Raw genomic sequence first — 11,331 nt, 5'->3', positions numbered from 1 at the left:
ATATAAAATAGAATGAAAAATGTGAATTAAGAATCTAAAATATAAAATATAAATTTAAATTAATTATTTTAAAATTTTAATTATTAAAATAAATTTACCCCGTGATTTACCTTGCTTGATATAACCTAGAGATAAGCTGTGAGGAATACCTGAAATGAACGTAATCGCTTTTTATGATAATTAGAGAAACACCTCACCATGTACACATGGAGCCATTTGCAAATTGACCGTTGAAAGGACAAAAATATGGTCATGAAGAGATAGTAAAAATGCACTCCTATTAATTACCTTTCCACTAACATTGTGACGATTCATGACTTATTTACGTCTTCGAGGGATGTCTAATTGGTTAAACGAACGAACTTACTAGAATAAGGTAAAGGTTGAAGGTAATTAATTTTACTACAAGAGTGCATATGATTGGTGATCCGGCGGTAAGGACAGGGGACCCCCTTTAAGGGGAGTCAATGACACGTAGAGGTCCAAAGTCAAAAGGGTCAACCTGAGGGCCAGCCGATCGGAGAAGGGTTGGGTCGACCGGCCGAACGGGTCCGAGCGGAGTCAAAGACAACCCGACGGGGAGTCGGGTTTCCGACGCTCATGGTGAACAGGGTCGCCGGGCCGAGCGGGTAGCCCGCTCGGCCGAGGCGTAAAGCATCAATGCTGTGAAGGAACAGTCTCAGCCGAGCACACGATGGAGTGAAATCTTCCCGATCAGACCGATACCTACGCCCGGTCGGACCGATGCTTGCCGAGCGGATGGACGCTCGGCTCGGGGAAAAAGAGACAAGGACAAGGGGACATGGGGGAACATCATCTGACAACAGGCATGTTCAACGATCAAGTCATACGCAGAATCTTACGACAAAAGGTTTTGCCGTCCCATCAGAGAGGTGCTCGGACTGTAGCAGTATGGTGTCAGGCATGCTCCTCTGGCAAGCCCATATTAAGGTATGGTAAAGGACGCGTGTACGCCTCGGTAGGTGTGCATAATCCTCCCCACAGCTCTATATAAGAGTCCTCAGACTTCGTCGGAGGTACGCAATCTCGCATCTTTGGAGTCACTTCATAGTTTCCCTCTTGCCTGACTTAAGCGTCGGAGGATCATCCCGGGAACCCCTTCCCGGCCCTACTTCTTTGCAGGTTCACCGGACACCCATACGGTCGGTCAGAGATCCACGTCGTCAGTTCGGAGAGCGCCACGTGCCCAGCTTCCATCGACTCAGCGCTCAGACAGGATCAAATTGGTGCTGTCTGTGGGAACGCACCTGCATCCGAGCGGAAACGATGGACGAAGCTGGACGACCTCACACCATGATGTTCTTCGACGCTCTAATCGAGGTAAGAGCAGCTAAGCTTGTGGAGCAACAGAAACAGAAGGTGCAAGCCGAGCGACTGGAGCAACAAGCGACATCAGCGTCTGGAGGCCGAGCGGCATGGGGCCGAGATAAGGATCCGATCGGCATTCAAGGAGAAGCACCGCCTGCCCCGATTCCATTTCATCGGGCCCTATTCCGTACGCCTCTTGAAGTCGCACCAGCTAACCTTGATCGAGGATCTTCATCCGACGAGGCGCCCAGGCGAGACTACAGAAAAGGCAAGGCTCCCCGAACGGACGCCTCCCCCGAGCAGATCAACCGGTAGTTTTCAGAGGCCATCCTGTAGGACCCTCTGCCAAAACATTATGTGCTCCCAGCGATCGGGGAATACAACGGAACCACCGATCCAGACGACCATCTAGGTAAGTTCGACAACACAGCTACGCTGCATCAATACACAGATGGAGTGAAATGCCGGGTGTTCCTTACCACCCTCTCGGGATCGGCGCAACGATGGTTCCGGAGGCTGCCAGACGGATCCATCACCAGCTTTAAAGAATTCCGCATCACTTTTCTCCATCATTTTGCGAGCAGTCGGCGTTACCAGAAGACCAGTGTCAGTCTATTTGCCATCAAGCAAGAGCCCAGGGAGCCGCTCAGAGCTTATATCCAACGATTCAACCGGGTGGCCATGGATATCCCAACGACCACCTCAGAAACAATGATGAATGCCTTCACGCAAGGCCTCGTAGACGGTGACTTCTTCCGTTCACTTATTCGGAAGTCGCCCCGAGACTACGATCATATGTTACACCGGGTCAATGAGTACATTAATGTGGAGGAAGCCCAGGCGGCCCGAAGAAAAGAAGTTCCAACTGAGCGGCTAGCCCCTGCCGAGCGGAAGCCTGTCACTCGCCAGGAGTCGCCCAGAGGACCACGAGCTGAAGCAGCCCGCCCTCACCACGTGAGGTCCCACGCCGTCCAACAGGTAGCTGCCGAGCGACCCAAACCAAAGAAAAAGGTGTGGACCCCCATGTTTTGCTCGTTCCACCGGACCGACACGTATAACACACGAGATTGCCGAAGCCTTCCACTGATCGCCCACCCCGTTCCTCGGAGTAGTCGTCGTCGATCGCCATCATCCGACAGGCGACAGCGATACCATGAAGCCGCTCGGCGTAACTGGCAGTCCAGTCAGTCGGACTAATCGCCTCTTTCGACTAGACTTGAAGGGGAGGCAAGTGATCCAGCGGTAAGGACAGGGGACCCCCTTTGAGGGGAGTCAATGACAGTTAGAGGTCAAAAGTCAAAAGGGTCAACCTGAGGGCCAGCCGATCGGAGAAGGGTTGGGTCGACCGTCCGAACGGGTCCGAGCGGAGTCAAAGACAACCCGACGGGGAGTCAGGTTTCCGACGCTCATGGTGAACAGGGTCGTCGGGCCGAGCAGGTAGCCCACTCGGCCGAGGCGTAAAGCATCAATGCTGTGAAGGAACAATCTCAGCCGAGCACGCGATGGAGTGAAATCTTCCCGGTCGGACCGATACCTACGCCCGGTCTGACCGATGCTTGCCGAGCGGATGGGCGCTCGGCTCGGGGAAAAAGAGACAAGGACAAGGGGACATGGGGGAACATCTTCTGACAACAGGCATGTTCAACGATCAAGCCATACGCAGAATCTTACGACAGAAGGTTCTGTCGTCCCATCAGAGAGGTGCTCGGACTGTAGCAGTATGGTGTCAGGCATGCTCCTCTGGCAAGCCCATATTAAGGTATGGTAAAGGACACGTGTACGCCACGGTAGGTGTTCATAAGCCTCCCCACAGCTCTATATAAGAGCCCTCAGACTTCGTCGGAGGTACGCGATCTCGCATCTTTGGAGCCACTTCATAGTTTTCCTCTTGCCTGACTTGAGCGTCGGAGGGTCGTCGCCGGGAACCCCTTCCTGGCCCGACTTCCTTGTAGGTTCGCCGGACACCCATACGGCCGGTCAGAGATCCACGTCGTCAGTTCGGAGAGCGCCACATGCCCAGCATCCATCGACTCAGCGCTCAGGCAGAATCAATTGGAATAAGTGTCAGCCGAGTGTTTAAGTCTGTGAAAGGTATGCTATATATAGAGGAAGCACCTTCCAAAATTAAAACATTTTTTTAAAAAAAAATAATAGTAAAAAAAAAGATAAAAACTAGCGTCGCAAGGACTCAAACTAGAGACCTTCAGTGTGTTAGAGTGACATGATAACCAACTACACCATGACACAATATTATAGAGAATGAAAAAATTAGAATTAAGAAACTAAAATAGAAAATATAAATTTATATTAATTGTTTTTAAAAGTTTAATAATTAATATAACTTTATCCCGTGATTTACCTTCCTTGATATAACTTGCAGACAAGCTGTGAGAATACTTGAAATGAATGTAATCACTTTTTACGAAAATTATGGCAACATCTCACCTTGTACACATAGAGCCTTTTGCAAATTGACCATTGAAATGACAAGAATATGGCCATGAAGAGATATCAAGAATGCACTCCTATTAAATGTCATCCCACTAATATTGTTATGATTCATGACTTATTTACGTCTTCGCGAGATGCCTAATTGGTTAAAATAATGAACTTCGTAGAATAAGGTAAAGGATGAAGTTAGGCTGAAGTATATTCCAAAAATCTAAACATTTTTTTTATAAAAAAAGTTAAATTTTAAATGAGATAATATGGCGTAGAGCCTTTTGCAAATTGACCATTGAAATGACAAGAATATGGTCATGAAGAGATATCAAGAATACACTCCTATTAAATGACATCCCACTAATATTGTGATGATTCATGACTTATTTACGTCTTCGCGAGATGTCTAATTGGTTAAAATAATGAACTTCGTAGAATAAGGTAAAGGATGAAGTTAGGATGAAGTTAGGCTGAAGTATATTCCAAAAATCTAAACATTTTTTTGTATAAAAAAAAATAAATTTTAAATGAGATAATATGGCGGCGTCACCCAAACTCGAACCGAAGACCTTTAGTGTGTTAGACTGACGTGATAACCAACTACACCACGACACCATATAAAATAGAATGAAAATTTTGAATTTAGAATCTAAAATATAAAATATAAATTTATATTAATTATTTTAAAATTTTAATTATTTAAATAAATTTACCCCGTGATTTACCTTGCTTGATATAACCTAGAGACAAGCTGTGAGGAATACCTGAAATGAACGTAATCACTTTTTACGATAATTACAGAAACACCTCACCTTGTACACATGGAGCCATTTCCAAATTGACCGTTGAAAGGACAAAAATATGGTCATGAAGAGATAGTAAAAATGCACTCCTATTAGTTACCTTTCCACTAACATTATGATGATTCATGACTTATTTACGTCTTTGAGGGATGTCTAATTGGTTAAACGAACGAACTTACTAGAATAAGGTAAAGGATGAAGGTAATTAATTTTACTACAAGAGTGCATATGATTGGAATAAGTGTCAGCTGAGTGTTTAAGACTGAGAAAGGTATGCCATATATAGAGAAAGCACATTCCAAAATCTAAACATTTTTTAAAAAAAATAATAGTAAGAAAAGAGATAAACTAGTGTCGCCTGGACTCAAACCAGAGACCTTCAGTGTGTTAGAGTCACATGATAGTCAACTACACCATGACACAATATTATAGAGAATGAAAAAATTAGAATTAAGAATCTAAAATATAAAATATAAATTTATATTAATTGTTTTTAAAAGTTTAATAATTAATATAACTTTTTCCTATGATTTACCTTCTTTGATATAACTTGTAGACAAGCTCTGAGAATACTTGAAATGTAATCACTTTTTACGAAAATTAGGGCAACATCTCACCTTGTACGCATAGAGCCTTTTGCAAATTGACCATTGAAATGACAAGAATATGGTCATGAAGAGATATCAAGAATGCACTCCTATTAAATACCTTCCCACTAATATTGTGATGATTCGTGACATATTTATGTCATCTAAAAAAGAGATAATCTGGCGTTGCCCATACTCGAACAAGAGACCTTAGTGTGTTAGACTAACATGATAACCAACTACACCACGACACCATATTAAATAGAATGAAAAATGAGAATGAAGAATCTAAAATATAAAATATAAATTTATATTAATTATTTATAAATTTTAATTATTAAAATAAATTTACCCCGTGATTTACCTTGCTTGATATAACCTAAAGACAAGCTATGAGGAATACCTGAAATGAACGTAATTACTTTTTACAATAATTAAAGAAACACCTCACCTTGTACACATGGAGCCATTTGCAAATTGACCGTTGAAAGCACAAAAATATGGTCATGAAGACATAGTAAAAATGCACTCCTATTAATTACCTTTCCACTAACATTGTGATGATTCATGACTTATTTACGTCTTCGCGGGATGTCTAATTGGTTAAAAGAATGAACTTACTAGAATATGGTAAAGGATGAAGGTAATTAATTTTACTACAAGAGGGCATATGATTGGAATAATTGTCAGCCGAGTGTTTAAGACTGTGAAAGGTATGCCATATATAGAGGAAGCACATTCCAAAATCTAAACATTTTTTAAAAAAAAAATAATAGTAAAAAAAGAGATAAACTATCGTCGCCCGGACTCAAACCAAAGACCTTCAGTGTGTTAGAGTGACATGATAACCAACTACACCATGACACAATATTATAGAGAATGAAAAAATTACAATTAAGAATCTAAAATATAAAATATAAATTTATATTAATTGTTTTTATAAGTTTAATAATTAATATAACTTTTTCCTGTGATTTACCTTCCTTGATATAACTCGCAGACAAGCTGTGAGAATACTTGAAATGAATGCAATCACTTTTTACGAAAATTATGGCAACATCTCACCTTGTACGCATAGAGCCTTTTGCAAATTGACCATTGAAATGACAAGAATATGGTCATGAAGAGATATCAAGAATGCACTCCTATTAAATACCATACCACTAATATTGTGATGATTCGTGACTTATTTACGTCTTCACGAGATGTCTAATTGGTTAAAAGAATGAACTTACTAGAATAAGGTAAAGGATGAAGGTAGACGGTAGCACATTCCAAAAATCTAAACATTTTTTTTTAAAAAAATATGTTGGACTCGAACCGGAGACGTTTAGTGTGTTAGACTAACGTGATAACAAACTACACCACGACACCATATTAAATAGAATGAAAAATGAGAATTAAGAATCTAAAATCTAAAATATAAATTTATATTAATTATTTTAAATTTTTAATTATTAAAATAAATTTACCCCGTGATTTACCTTGCTTGATATAACCTAGAGACAAGCTGTGATGAATACCTGAAATGAACGTAATCACTTTTTACGATAATTAGAGAAACACCTCACCTTGTACATATGGAGCCATTTGCAAATTGACCGTTGAAAGGACAAAAATATGGTCATGAAGAGATAGTAAAAATGCACTCCTATTAATTACCTTTCCACTAACTTTGTGATGATTCATGACTTATTTACGTCTTCGAGAGATGTCTAATTGGTTAAACGAACGAACTTACTAGAATAAGGTAAAGGATGAAGGTAATTAATTTTACTACAAGAGTGTATATGATTGGAATAAGTGTCAAAAAAAGATAAACTAGCGTCACCCGGACTCAAACCAGAGACCTTTAGTGTGTTAGAGTGGCATGATAACCAACTACACCATGACACAATAATATAGATAATGAAAAAATTAGAATTAAGAATCTAAAATATAAAATATAAATTTATATTAATTGTTTTTAAAAGTTTAATAATTAATATAACTTTTTCCTATGATTTACCTTCCTTGATATAACTTGCAAACAAGCTGTGAGAATACTTGAAATTAATGTAATCACTTTTTTATGAAAATTAGGGCAACATCTCACCTTGTACGCATAGAGCCTTTTGCAAATTGACCATTGAAATGACAAGAATATGGTCATGAAGAGATATCAAGAATGCACTCCTATTAAATACCTTCCCACTAATATTGTGATGATTCGTGACATATTTACGTCTTCGCAAGATGTCTAATTGGTTAAAATAATGAACTTAATAGAATAAGGTAAAGGATGAAGTTAGATGGAAGCATATTCCAAAAATCTAAACATTTTTTTAAAAAAAATAAGTTAAAAAATAGATAATTTGGCGTCGCACAGACTCGAACCGGAGACCTTTAGTGTGTTAGACTAACGTGATAACCAACTACACCACGACACCATATTAAATAGAATGAAAAATGAGAATGAAGAATCTAAAATATAAAATATAAATTTATATTAATTATTTTAAAATTTTAATTATTAAAATAAATTTACCCCGTGATTTATCTTGATTGATATAACCTAAAGACAAGCTGTGAGGAATACCTGAAATGAACGTAATCACTTTTTACAATAATTAAAGAAACACCTCACCTTGTACACATGGAGCCATTTGTAAAATGACCGTTGAAAGGACAAAAATATGGTCATGAAGAGATAGTAAAAATGCACTCCTATTAATTACCTTTCCACTAACATTGTGACGATTCATGACTTATTTACGTCTTCGCGGGATGTCTAATTGGTTAAAAGAACGAACTTACTAGAATATGGTAAAGGATGAAGGTAATTAATTTTACTACAAGAGTGCATATGATTGGAATAAGTGTCAGCCGAGTGTTTAAGACTGTGAAGGGTATGCCATATATAGAGGAAGCACATTCCAAAATCTAAACATTTTTTAAAAAAAATAATAGTAAAAAAGAGATAAATTAGCGTCGCCCGAACTCAAACCAGAGACCTTCAGTGTGTTAGAGTAACCTGATGACCAACTACACCATGACACAATATTATAGAGAATGAAAAAATTTGAATTAAGAATCTAAAATATAAATATAAATTTATATTAATTGTTTTTAAAAGTTTAATAATTAATATAACTTTATCCTGTGATTTACCTTCCCTGATATAACTTGCAGACAAGTTGTGAGAATACTTGAAATGAATGTAATCACTTTTTACGAAAATTAGGGCAACATCTCACCTTGTACGCATAGAGCCTTTTGCAAATGACCATTGAAATGACAAGAATATGGTCATGAAGAGATATCAAGAATGCACTCCTATTAAATACCATCCCACTAATATTGTGATGATTCGTGACTTATTTACGTCTTCGCCAGATGTCTAATTGGTTAAAAGAATGAACTTACTAGATTAAGGTAAAGGATGAAGGTAGATGGAAGCGTATTCCAAAAATCTAAACATTTTTTTAAAAAAAAAAATAAGTCAGACTCGAACCGGAGACGTTTAGTGTGTTAGACTAACGTGATAACCAACTACACCATGACACCATATTAAATAGAATGAAAAATGAGAATTAAGAATCTAAAATATAAAATATAAATTTATATTAATTATTTTAAAATTTTATTTATTAAAATAAATTTACCCCGCGATTTACCTTGCTTGATATAACCTAGAGACAAGCTGTGAGGAATACCTGAAATGAACGTAATCACTTTTTACGATAATTAGAGAAACACCTCACCTTGTACACATGGAGTCATTTGCAAATTGACCGTTTAAAGAACAAAAATATGGTCATGAAGAGATAGTAAAAATGCACTCCTATTAATTACCTTTCCACTAACATTGTGATGATTCATGACTTATTTACATCTTCGAGGGATGTCTAATTGGTTAAACGAACGAATAGGGATGGCAATGGGGCGGGACGGGGGCGGGTTTGTCATTCTCATTCCCACCTCGTTCTCATTTTTTCGGATTCGGGGATTCCCCGAACCCGAACCCACAGGGATCGAATCACCAATCCCGCCCCCATCCCCGCTTCATTCCCAAATTTAGTTTATATTATTATTATTATTATTATTTAATAATTATTATTAATGATAATATTAATATTAATATCAATATTAATAATATTATTATTAATCATATTTTCAAAAATTATAATATTAATATTAACACTATTATTAATACTTTTTTTTAAAATCATATTATTATTTATTAATATTAATAATAATAATATTCGGGGCGGGTTCGGGGTTGGGGATAGTATTCCCATACCTGCCCCGAACCCGCCCCATCCCTGAAAAATCGAGGATCCCCACCCCCATTTCGGGATTTCCCCGCGGGGCCCCAAACCCGCGGGAAAAATTGTCATCCCTACGAACGAACTTACTAGAATAAGGTAAAGGATGAAGGTAATTAATTTTACTACAAGAGTGCATATGATTGGAATAATTGTCAGTCGAGTGTTTAAGACTGTGAAAGGTATGTCATATATAGAGGAAGCACATTCCAAAATCTAAACATTTTTTTTAAAAAAAAATAATAGTAAAAAAAGAGATAAAACTAGCGTCGCCCCGACTCAAACCAGAGACCTTCAGTGTGTTAGAGTGAAATGATAACCAACTACACCATGACACAATATTATAGAGATTGAAAAAATTACAATTAAGAATCTAAAATATAAAATATAAATTTATATTAATTGTTTTTAAAAGTTTAATAATTAATATAACTTTATCCCGTGATTTACCTTCCTTGATATAACTTGCAGACAAGTTGTGAGAATACTTGAAATGAATGTAATCAATTTTTACGAAAATTAGGGCAACATCTCACCTTGTACGCATAGAGCCTTTTGCAAATTGACCATTGAAATGACAAGAATATGGTCATGAAGAGATATCAAGAATGCACTCCTATTAAATACCTTCCCACTAATATTGTGATGATTCGTGACTTATTTACGTCTTCGCGAGATGTCTAATTGGTTAAAATAATGAACTTAATAGAATAAGGTAAAGGATGAAGTTAGACGGAAGCATATTCCAAAAATCTAAACATTTTTTTAAAAAAAATAAGTTAAAAAAGAGATAATTTGGCGTCGCCCGGACTCGAACCGGAGACCTTCAGTGTGTTAGACTGACGTGATAACCAACTACACCACGACACCATATAAAATAGAATGAAAAATGAAAATTAAGAATCTAAAATATTAAATATAAATTTATATTAATTATTTCAAAATTTTAATTATTAAAATAAATTTACCCCATGATTTTCCTTGCTTGATATAACCTAGAGACAAGTTGTGAGGAATACCTGAAATGAACGTAATCACTTTTTACGATAATTAGTGAAACACCTCACCTTGTACATATTGAACCATTTGCAAATTGATCGTTGAAAGGACAAAAATATGGTCATGAAGAGATAGTAAAAATGCACTCCTATTAATTACCTTTCCACTAACATTGTGATGATTCATGACTTATTTACGTCTTCATGGGATGTCTAATTGGTTAAAAGAATGGACTTACTAGAATATGTTAAAGGATGAAGGTAATTAATTTTACTACAAGAGTGTATATGATTGGAATAATTGTCAGCCGAGTGTTTAAGACTGTATATAGAGGAAGCACATTCCATATTAAAGAGAATGGAAAATGTGAATTAAGAATCTAAAATATAAAATATAAATTTATATTAATTATTTTAAAATTTTAATTATTAAAATAAATTTACCCCGAGATTTACCTTGCTTGATATAACGTGGAGACAAGCTGTGAGAAATACCTGAAATGAACATAATCACTTTTTACGATAATTAGTGAAACATCTCACCTTTTACACATGGAGGCTTTTGCAAATTGACCGTTGAATGGACAAAAATATAGTCATGAAGAGAAATAAAAAATGCACTCCTATTAAATACCTTCCCACTAACATTCTGATGATTTGTGACTTATTTACGTCTTCGTGGGATGTCTAATTGGTTAAAAGGATGAACTTACTACAATAAGGTAAAGTATGAAGGTAATTATTTTTACTACATGAGTGCATATGATTGGAATAATTTTCAGCCGAGTGTTTAAGACGGTGGAAGGTATGCCATATATAGAGGAAGCACATTCGAAAATCCAAAAAAAAATTTAAAAACACTAAA

General features: G+C 37.2%; 2 non-coding genes across 2 annotated transcripts; both read right to left on the bottom strand.

The window, feature by feature from the left end:
- Positions 1-7,516: 7,516 nt before the first annotated feature.
- TRNAV-AAC lies at positions 7,517-7,590 on the bottom strand. The gene has a single exon. It is a non-coding gene; the product is annotated as a tRNA-Val (tRNA).
- A 2,674-nt stretch (positions 7,591-10,264) lies between these two features.
- On the bottom strand, positions 10,265-10,338 carry TRNAV-AAC. Its single transcript has one exon. It is a non-coding gene; the product is annotated as a tRNA-Val (tRNA).
- Between the last annotated feature and the right edge of the window lie 993 nt (positions 10,339-11,331).

This window comes from Zingiber officinale, chromosome 1A (genome assembly GCF_018446385.1).
Source record: "Zingiber officinale cultivar Zhangliang chromosome 1A, Zo_v1.1, whole genome shotgun sequence".
Lineage (NCBI taxonomy): Eukaryota > Viridiplantae > Streptophyta > Magnoliopsida > Zingiberales > Zingiberaceae > Zingiber > Zingiber officinale.
The sequence above is the reverse complement of the archived record's forward strand: the minus strand, read 5'-3'. Positions and strand labels throughout refer to the sequence as shown.